The sequence below is a fragment of the Pinus tabuliformis genome, chromosome 9 (genome assembly GCF_031772625.1).
Source record: "Pinus tabuliformis cultivar Carrire ecotype Pingquan chromosome 9, CPIR1, whole genome shotgun sequence".
Taxonomy (NCBI): domain Eukaryota; kingdom Viridiplantae; phylum Streptophyta; class Pinopsida; order Pinales; family Pinaceae; genus Pinus; species Pinus tabuliformis.
Genome location: NC_142307.1, coordinates 872,648,235 through 872,659,630, shown reverse-complemented (window position 1 = coordinate 872,659,630; position 11,396 = coordinate 872,648,235).

Genomic DNA, 11,396 nt, shown 5'->3' with positions numbered 1-11,396 from the left:
TTCTCGCAAAGTGCTAGGATTTCTTTCTTTGTGGAGCTGTGTCAAGAACCGTCATTGAATACGAGCTCGCTTCAGGCATCAAAGGAGAGCCAAGGAATGGGGAATATGAGATCAAATTTCTCCATGGTGATAGTCTTGGGTGGTGTTTGGTTCCACATGATGAAAAATGGCCACCTCTCCATTGTTGTGCACCTATGGCCCAAGAGGGCAAGTGAAGGCTTAGACCTTTGGAAGATTCCCACATTTGGGCTCGCTATGAGAAAGAAGTCAAGGTTCAAATATTAAACAACTGATTCAAAGACTGCAACATTGGTAGAGACTTCACATGTATGGAGAGGACATGGCAGGCTCGCACTACAAGGTTGATGTCCAAATACCTTTTTCCTTCAAACCTGGTCTCTTATGCATGCATAGCCATGATGGGAATGCAATCTGCGATGGGGCAGATACTTGTGCACATGGTTGATTCGATTTCTCAATGATATCACATTCACTCTCTTAGATTTGAGCTACTTGAAAGAAAGGAAAAGTTGGATGTGGAAACCTTCTAGATCTTCATTAAAAGCATTAATGGGGTGTCCTCCCTTTTTTGGACTGGGACTTCTGACGCAGTGAAAAATATGAAGCAATACATTGAGAATAGGTTGGGAATACCTACAAATACATAATGCCTTCTTTTTTAAGGGAAGATTCTTCAGTATTTCTCCCAAAAGGAATACCACTACATATCAAGGAACATTGCCATTATCTTAAACCTGGGGTTGTGAGGAGGAGCTCTAGGACCCAAAAAGCCCAATGGATCCACCTTTTACAAGGATGTCGCAGGATAAGGATTCTAGTTCAGTAGATCAACCCAAATATGAACCGATACCCTACATCTTGGAACAAATAAAACAAGTGCCTACCATGGAGGTTAATCTCCTGGAAGTAAACTATCGTTTTTCTGCTCTCTGTTGTGGGGAAAAATGCCTATTTAGGACGATCCTATCCACCTAAGGTGTGACAACGCCTTAGCAACAAACGAATACAGCTACTATGATTTCTTCCTTTATGAAATGTGAAAGAGGAGAGATCGGCAGACTTACCGTTATCTTGCGGTTGTCCCTCGAACTAGATCCTCTTCTCTTTGTGTGTCCACAGCTACTTGCCTCCTCGCTTGATCAAGAGAACAGCTACTTGAATCCCACGAGATCACAAGAGAACAACTACCTGTGACAAGAGAACAGCTACTTGCAACAAGAGAAGAACACAATACAAAGGCAAATATACATATTCATAAATGATTCAGGATTAGAAGTAAATCAAATATACTAATGCAATCATACAAAATACACCAGCATATAGGAAAGAATCAAGATAGCTTTATTGAAAGTAACAGGATTCAGGAAGAGATACAACCCATAGGGCTCCAACCCAGCATCTCCTTCCCAGCAGAATGGAATTCCTTCTTCAGCTCCTTTCAAAGCATAACACACCCAATGTTTCTAGCCACAAACCAACAACAATTCTTTGCAAAATACCAAATTCCAGCCTCCCCAGACCTCATGTGAGAGATCTATATATAGGATTTTTGGAGAGAGGATGAGTCAGCTTGAGGCTAGCATGAAGCTGACTAGTGTCCTCTCCCACTTCAGTTCTTGAGTCCACTTAGAGGTTCTTTCTTCCACTTGGAGATTTGGAACCTCTTACTCATCACCAGTCGAATTCCCTGATCCAAGTGTCATTTTGGAAGCTTCCTGGGCATTGACACCTTGAGAAATGACTCTGCCACTTGTCCAAACTCGCTCAGCGCAGGTAGCCTTCTTTGCAGTTGACATTCAACGCAGGTAGACAGTGGAGCAGTTGACATTCAGCACAGATGCTCAGTGGAGCAGTTGACATGATCTAGAATTGCCTTGTTTTTGAGTGTTTTCAGGTGGAGAACTCTTGTGAATTGCTGTGGTTACTTGGCCTTGTTCCTCTAGGGGTAGGAACAACATGTTTAGGGACTTTGGATCCCTTGATTATTGACATTTCATGCTCAGCGATGCAAGGCACAAAAATGTCTATAACAGTTGCCCCCTAAAGTATGAGGCCGTTTATCGGGTGAAATGCTTTATCCAGGAGGGTCCGAAGTTCATCCATCTGCTGGGAGGAGACCTGTAATAAAATACAATGCAATACATTATGATTCATACTGCTTTCATGATCTAGTTGAGGCGGGCATTCCCATGCTCAGCTTTATAAATTCACTTTTGTACATAGAACAGACGATCGTCTGATGGTAGACTGATAATTTTGGTGAAATTATCATCCTTTGAATAGGATGATCATCTGCTGCAATGATGTACATGTCAAATGTCTTTATTTTTCCTGAATATATATCGCAGCCCGGATGGATGAAACTAGATCCGGGGTCTTCAAACTCGTTCGATCTTCACTCTAAGTACAAGTCGATCCATGTGAGAATTGCGCTGAAGTCGAACATGGAAAGACATCGCTTGATTACCGGTCAATGATGTAAACTGTTAACAAGTGCGAGAGGAATCACCGATAATGATAATGACCCTCAAGGTACTGCAGTACAATTCACGTGGTGTGAATAAAGGACTTGGCGTCGAACACCACGCAAAATCTTCTGGTCGAAGGTCATTGATGTATACCTGTCGCCGGAAGTGAGAAACTTGCCATTGAGGCATGCAAGCTTCAAAGTACTGAAGGGGTTGTTCCTAGATCAACTCCTTGGATAATGAGCTGATGTCGACAAGGAGCGATCCATCAAAGGAGGGCCTTAATGAATCCCACATCAGTGACACGGAACGGAGCTAATGATTTTAGTGGAGGTGAAAACAATCTGTGACATATGATTCAGGGTGGCGGTCATGAATGGATGAAGGATAATGTATGGCAGTGGATGGGACCCGGTTGACTCTTTCTGAATGACTTCTCTTGAACATATGGCGACACTGATGCGATGGATCGGTAGCATTACCACAAATATGGATGGTATGGCAAGACCATGGTGATGTGACCGGTGAATGAAACAACCCAACCCGATTGTGATACGGAGGAAAAGTGTCATGTTCAAGAGCGACCTGCTACCATCAAAGTTTTCTTGATCTTTCCCAATTTTTCCCCAGTCATTGCTGACCAGTACCTCTTTATTTTTGTCAAGCTTGAGGAGGATAACATATGCTTGTTCTATAACCTGCCCTTCGGGCAAGCCCATCGCTATGTTTTAACGAGCCTAGCGATAGGGAAACTCGTTCTCGTCTAAAGACAAGTTTGTCGCTATTTAATCATTTTAACGAGTCTAACGACAAGGATAACTCGGTCCTTTTCATTTTTAGAGAGTCTGAAAAGGTACATAAAGTCAACTCCAAGATTCCTTTTTCGTCATCTAATCCCTTAAGTCCGAAAAAGTATAAAACAATACAGAAGGGATGAGTTTTCGATAACTTTAACGAGCCGAATAAAACAAGCACTCGACCTTTTTGTGTAATAATCCCTCAAGTCCAAAAAGATTAAAATCTAGAGGAGGGATAGCTCTTCCGGTCACTTTAACGAGCTGGAAGGCCAAAACTCGACAATCTTTTCATATTTTACGAGTCAGTTGAAAAGAGCTTAAAGAAGACTCGTCTTTTGAGGAACGAGTGATAAACAGGGATAGCAACTGATTCCAGGTACAAGTTGGAATTTTCCAATCACGGCAGTGTCACAAGGATGGCTAGGTGAAATCACTCTTCGCAGCTGTTCCTCAAAATGGGTAAACAATCATATGGAGGTGAACGATCGGCCAAATGAAAAGTGGAGGTGGTAGGTGCACATACGACCAAGGCTTTTATGGCTGATAAACTTACGATCATTGTGGTTATTTACCGGGATAGGTTCATTTTTTAGATAAAAATGAGCTTAAACACTGGAAGAAACTCTGCTCACTTCTTTTATTTATTTTATAACGAGCATGAAGACCGCGTTAAAACTGCTCGGATCTTGCGTTTATTTTTTAACGAGCATGAACTTTATGCTAAAACTGCTCGATTACCCAGTCATAAGATAAGAGTGTCTCATGAAAGATCCCATTTTTTATAGAGCTTGCGCCTTACCAAAGCTATGCTCACTCTCCTTTCTTTATGCAAGTTCGGAAACGACTAATCCTACGAGTTTAAAGGGTTAGAGGTCCTAAAAATTTTAAAAATAAATAGTTGCCCCTTGCTTGCACTCCGAAAGGTTTGCATGCCCCCAGGTATAAAGTATGATTTCAAGGTTACCCCTCAATTTGCAGATAAAACATCTGTTTTACCGGGAGAGGCCTACCTCTTTCAGGCTACCCAAAGATTGTTCTGTTATTCTTTCAACAAAACACTTCTTCGGCGATGTCTACCGAAATAAACAAAGGTGAGTGACGACCCCCGCCCTCTCACATAACTTTGACAAGAGAATCCTATTCTAGAACAACCCCTCTTCCAACCACGGACGGGGTACGGACTAGTCATATTCTCTCGCGGAAACCTACCCTATACCCAAAGTTTCCCTGCCGAAGCAGGCCAGGATGCATGCCCCCTGGGTTCCAGTCATATCCTCCCGGATTACTCGCGCTCATCAGGAGGACGGACCGTGGGTTGAGACACTTCTTGCATGAATAGACCATTTAGGGATGGCACATGACTATTTGCGATGTGTGATCCGGGAAACGAAAGTTGGTCCACGAGCTTGACCATTCTTCCTTCATGCGGAAAACACATTACTCTAAAGAGTGAGGAGACTACAGCTCCTATGCAATATATATAGTCTCGTCCAAGGAGTAGGTTATAATCCAAGGGTCCTTGAACGACCATCACGTTCATTTGAACGGTCTTCCCTTTCAATGTTATAGGCACATTGGGGAGGATCCCTAAAGGTCGACTGGTTCCTTTATCAAAACCTGATAGATTTCTCATCTCAGGTAAGAGTGCTGGCGAACCAAGCGCTCTCCAAGCAATAGAGGAAAGGATACTCACAGATGCCCCCTCATCAATGATAGTGCCAGCCATCGCCATTCTATATATTTGACAAATAACTCTGAATGGTATACTGGCTGGAAACCGGGGTCTGCCTAGTTGGTTCCAATCAAAGGACACAACCAGGTTTCTTGGTGGTGGGACCGAATATACGGACGGATAGCGCTCTGATGAACTTCCTTCCTGCGATAAAGGAATGGTGGCATTGCCCCCTTGATCATCAGAGTCAGTGCTGATGAAGAGAATCTGGACGGTGTCGTTTTGATTCTCCTCTGTGATGGTGTCATTCGAAGATGGAGCCTCTGAAGGCAAAACCAGGTCAACTGTCGTATCAACCTTTTGACTTTCGCCAGGCATGGATCCAGACGGTTCTTCTTCAATGACAGGTGCTTCGACTGACCATCTAAGTGGCTCAGTCGGATTCTCAACTAGTGAGGGACTTGGCAGGAGTCTTTGATATCCAGGAGGAAGATTCGCTCGTAAAATCAGACGATCTTCCAGAACTCTTTTTGCCTCATCTAAGAAGGGACAACGATGGATGGCGTGATTGCCTTCACACAGTCTGCAGGGAAATTTAACTTTCCCATTCTGTCCTGGATCTTCACTCCCACTAGTTGACGGCGAGCAGTCGACATGGCTATCAGAGGTCGATGCTCCCGAATTGTGAAAACGGGGGGACCAGTCTCTTAGTATCCGTGGGATACAGGGACAATCTCTATGGAAGTGGTCTCCCCTGCATATGATGCATGGCGATTTAGGCCTTACAAGTGCGGTGTGTGGATTTTTGTTAGATGACATTTGTTTGCCCCCAGTCGCCTTAGGCTCCTTCTTCTTCTTTTCTTTCTTCTCCTTAGGAACCCGATTTTTTGATCGACCAGTTCCGTCAAGCGAAGAGGAAGGAGGAGAGGAAGATGAAGTGGAAGGCTGGGAGGCAACTCTTGTCTGATCTAACTGTTGACTCGATTGTTCAGGAGTGGTGGTATTCTGAACGACAATGGTCGAAAAGAGCCAAACTGGTAGGCCAATTGTCAGTCCTGGAAGCGACAATGTGGCCATGTGGGGCACACCAACATCTCCCCAAGGGGAGAAGGGACTAGGGTTTCCACCCAAGGGAACCCCTTGGTTGGTGTGCTCCATCTTTTCAACCTAAAGATCAACGCAGGATAAAAGGGTGATTGTTCCGTTTAAAATAAATTGTTAACGATGCTTTAGACACAACTTGCTTTTTCAGTTTTAAAGAGTCGAGAAAAAGCTAAAGATGACTCTAGTCTCCTTCAATGTTTTAACGAGCCCGAAGTGACAAATGCTCGGATGGACTTTTTCTGTTATAGAGTCTGAAAAAGGCCAAAACAAACTGCTCTGGAGATCTAGGCAGAGGGTGTGCCAAACTTTTCGCAAAACCACAGAATACGTTTTACGGTACGGGTGGTCAATCTTTGTGAATGCTGTGTTCACTGCATTGCGATCAGTAGGGCGGCCGACACGGATTCCTAAGGATAAAGGATATATGCCTATAGGGGTCTCCCAATATATACGCGACGGTACGTGGGAGCACAAATCCGTATTAGCGCCACCGACTCTCAGGAGGAATCACCCACCTTCTTCGAGATCGACAGTCACTATGTTTAACGACGCCGGAACACGTCTCTAGCCTAGACCTCTATGTTGTGCGTTATGTTACAAAGCGTTGTTAGGTTCATTCAGTTTATTTTAGGTTGATCTTTTTAAAGTTTTCCTTTCAAGGTTCACCACGAGATGTATGATACAAATTCCTAAATGCAGTCTAAGATGATAAGCAAGCTTTACAATCTTTCAACTTTGAAAATCCTAGCTACTAAGGGAAAAGAGAGTGACTATCTTTTCTCAAAGAGCAATCAACACACTCTAATTCACTTTCCCTAAATCCAACATGCAAACTTATCAAATGCAAAATGCACAATGCAGGTGTTTGTTTTCACTTTCTTAGTATAAATGCCTACAAAGAAAGCTTTTTGCACAAATCTGAATTTGCTTTTAAAATGATCAATACAAACAAGCTCACTCTTTTCGAAAACAACAAGGGTAGAAGAGATTACAATCACTTTGCTATTTTTCGAAATAAAGACTTGTTCTGACACTTAAAAGACACAAATTCAAACCAATAAGCAAAAGTAAAACTATAATCAATCTGAACAAACAGCCAATGAACTCTCTTCTAAGATCACTCTCAATCAGATCTGAATCAAAGGCTACAGAAAGACTACTTTACTCATGCAAAGGAAGACTGTAAATGACGCCACAAACACATAAAAACATTCACAATATTTTTGTACAAAAATGGGGCGGAATTCAGGCAAAGAAAAGGGGTTATCAGGCTAGTACCTATGCTGGTTAAAGGCTGCAAAAACAGAGATCAAAACAGGGCAAGAAAGGACAAAGAACCCCAGCTGCACAAGGCCACACTGGTTCAGCGCAGGTCCAACACTGTCAGTTTTACATTCAACGCAGGTAGCCCCTTCGGGACCTGCGTTGAAATGCAAACTGCCTTCACAGTGCCTGCGCTGAAGAGAGAAACTCTCGTTTCTCTTGGTTTCTGGGTCACAAAATGCTCAAAAATCAACTGTTTCAGGCCAAATCAGAAACACAAGCAAGGTATAAACAGAGGGATGCTTTGATAGGGTACTAAAGACTATCACAAGGATCAATCAAATCGTTTGTGGATCTAGTTTAAATCATAGACAAGTCCAACCACTGGCTCAAAGCAGCAACTTTTTACTTTGCAGTTCAAAGTTGCTGTCAAGTCTATGAAGTAAACAAATGACGGAAACACAAATGAAATGAATAAACAAGTTCCTCCCCAGTATGGTCGCCAATTTGTTGTGGGGAAAAATGCCTATTTAGGACAATCCTATCCACCTAAGGTGTGACAGCGCCTTAGCAACAAACGAATACAGCTACTATGATTTCTTCCTTTATGAAATGTGAAAGAGGAGAGATCGGCAGACTTACCGTTATCTTGCGGTTGTCCCTCGAACTAGATCCTCTTCTCTTTGTGTGTCCACAGCTACTTGCCTCCTCGCTTGATCAAGAGAACAGCTACTTGAATCCCACGAGATCACAAGAGAACAGCTACCTGTGACAAGAGAACAGCTACTTGCGACAAGAGAAGAACACAATACAAAGGCAAATATACATATTCATAAATGATTCAGGATTAGAAGTAAATCAAATATACTAATGCAATCATACAAAATACACCAGCATATAGGAAAGAATCAAGATAGCTTTATTGAAAGTAACAGGATTCAGGAAGAGATACAACCCATAGGGCTCCAACCCAGCATCTCCTTCCCAGCAGAATGGAATTCCTTCTTCAGCTCCTTTCAAAGCATAACACACCCAATGTTCCTAGCCACAAACCAACAACAATTCTTTGCAAAATACCAAATTCCAGCCTCCCCAGACCTCATGAGAGAGATCTATATATAGGAGTTTTGGAGAGAGGATGAGTCAGCTTGAGGCTGGCATGAAGCTGACTAGTGTCCTCTCCCACTTCAGTTCTTGAGTCCACTTAGAGGTTCTTGCTTCCACTTGGAGATTTGGAACCTCTTACTCATCACCAGTCGAATTCCCTGATCCAAGTGTCATTTTGGAAGCTTCCTGGGCATTGACACCTTGAGAAATGACTCTGCCACTTGTCCAAACTCGCTCAGCGCAGGTAGCCTTCTTTGCAGTTGACATTCAACGCAGGCAGACAGTGGAGCAGTTGACATTCAGCGCAGATGCTCAGTGGAGCAGTTGACATGATCCAGAATTGCCTTGTTTTTGAGTGTTTTCAGGTGGAGAACTTTTGTGAATTGCTGTGGTTACTTGGCCTTGTTCCTCTAGGGGTAGGAACAACATGTTTAGGGACTTTGGATCCCTTGATTATTGACATTTCATGCTCAGCGATGCAAGGCACAAAAATGTCTATAACACTCTCTGATCCAAGACAACGATTTGTAGGTTCAACAGCTTCTGGTCTAAATCTTAGGCTTTACACCAATGGGTATTTTCTTCCTCGACCCCCAACTATGACATCTAATTATGTTCCAAAGGTTTTTTTATAGTTCAATTTAATACTCAAGAAGACTTGGAGAAACTATTAAATGATGGGCCCTAGTTTTGGGGAAGAGCTAGGATCTTCATAACCTGATTATTTCTAGACTTTGAGGTCTAAAAAATGGTGGTTCCAATAATGTCAATTTGGGTGAGGCTTCCAAATATCCCCCACGCGTTTTAGCACCACAAGGTTCTAGATGAAATTGGAAATAACTTGGGAAAATTAAAAAAGATAGATCTTGAAAGAACAAAGAAATTTTTATTTACTTTCATCAAAATATGTGTAGAAATAGACCTCAACAAAGGTCTACCTAATCACATTCAATTAAAGAAAAAAAAATGTTCAGTGGACCAAAGTATTATATTATGAGAATACGACTTTTAGATGTTGATCATGCTACCAAACAAGACATTTGTAGAACACATGTCCACAAGCATAAAAGATCCCAAGAAAGAAAAATGGACAAACACACAAATCAAAATGATGGAAAACCTCTGAACCCACCTCTCAGAAGAAGAAGAAGAAACAATGGAAGATCCTCCAATCCAAGCAGAAGAGGACGCAAAGGCCCATAATGGAACCATATCCATGAGAAAAACGACGCTGAAATACAAGAGAATCATGCATCCAAACAACATAAAAATGAGACTCTTTCAAAAAATGGGATGGGGGATGAAAAAAGAGCTCATGTTTCCGAAAGCTCAGACTCAGACAAAGAATCTCCTCTAAATAATTTGAGTAGTGAATTGACATTAGTTCTAGTTGCTCCAAACACGAGGATGACAAAAAGTGTAGAAAAAAAAATGAAAGAAAGAGAAGTTAATCAATTACTATCGAACTTAACTTTGACATTTGTACATATATATTTTTGTTTTTATTTTTTTCTTTGTCTCTCTCTCTTTAGATTATACCTAAAATAAATATTTAGTAAATGTTAATTACTTAACATAGTTTTTAATATAAGGGCAGTGGGAGCAAGAGAGGTTATTTTTCATGACAATTAAAAAAAATAGAATTAACTTTCTCGTGGGGTCTCTGGAAAATATCAAATAACTAGAAATACACCTATGCTTTGTACTAGGGATCGATGCTAGTAACCTAGTAGGGGATCCAATGTCAAACCATTTTAGGAGATTTTCAAATTGTTCTTAAAATTTCAAGGAAAAAATAATTCTCTAAACACATTTCCCTTAAAGTTATAATAAAAAACCTTCACTCTCTAAACACATTTCCTTTATAGTTATAATAAAAAAGGTAAAATGATTATTATCAAGGATTGGAAAATATAAATTTGCCACATACTCGAGCAATATTGGTTTTTTGCGGCCTGCTCCTTCATAACTGCAAGCAAATACCAACATATTATTTTAGATAATCACCTTTATTATATTTAATTTGGATAACAAATTTATTGAGTCAAGAGGCTCATTCTACAACCCAGTATAAGGAGATGTGTAAGTTTGTCTATCTGTTTGTGCCCCTTTAAAAGAAAAAGTATGTTCTAAATATAAAAATAATGTCGACTATAATTAAAACAAAAATGAATATGTTGTAAAGTAATTAGAAGTAAAAAATTGTGTGAATCAAATATTTAAATCTTATACTTTTCAAAAATATTTCAAAAAGAGATTTAAACAAGGCCACATAGCTAGCGTTTCCCTGCAGCTTAGTTCAATTATTGAATTTTGAAATGTATGAATTAACTATTGTATTTGAACAAGGGCTACTTTGTAGATATTCTTGCTTATTTTAAGTATCCTTAAATTAGAGGCCCATGTCACAAATGTTATCAAATGTATTATTATAATAAACATACATAAACAGATGTCATATGCGTTGACTACGACCAACCTAATTTTAAATATTAAATTAGTTTGTTTATACGTAGGGCCGCCCTAATAACGTGAAAGTGTTTATAAATATCGTTATAATATTAAATATTATATAATTTAACGTGAATTTTAGTAAATTAACCATTAGTTATACATGGTTTAGGATAATATGTACTTTCGCTCATTTGTAAATAAACACAAAAATATTATTAGATAGTGATAATATTATAATATTATTATCTCCATAGGCTAATGTGAAAGTGTTTATAAATATAACTTTTAAAGAAAAACTGAACAGTTTCCAAGGCATCTTAATGATATAGATTTCAAGCTCCAAGCTATGCCTCGAGAAGGAGGCCAAATAAATTAATAATGATGGTATGTGGGAGGTATTTTGTTAGCTTGAATTTCCAGAAAAGGGGCCCACAATAATGATGGTGATTGCTCTAGGTCAATTATTTAATATATAGTTTTTAGATATTTATGTGGCTGAGAATGAAGCAC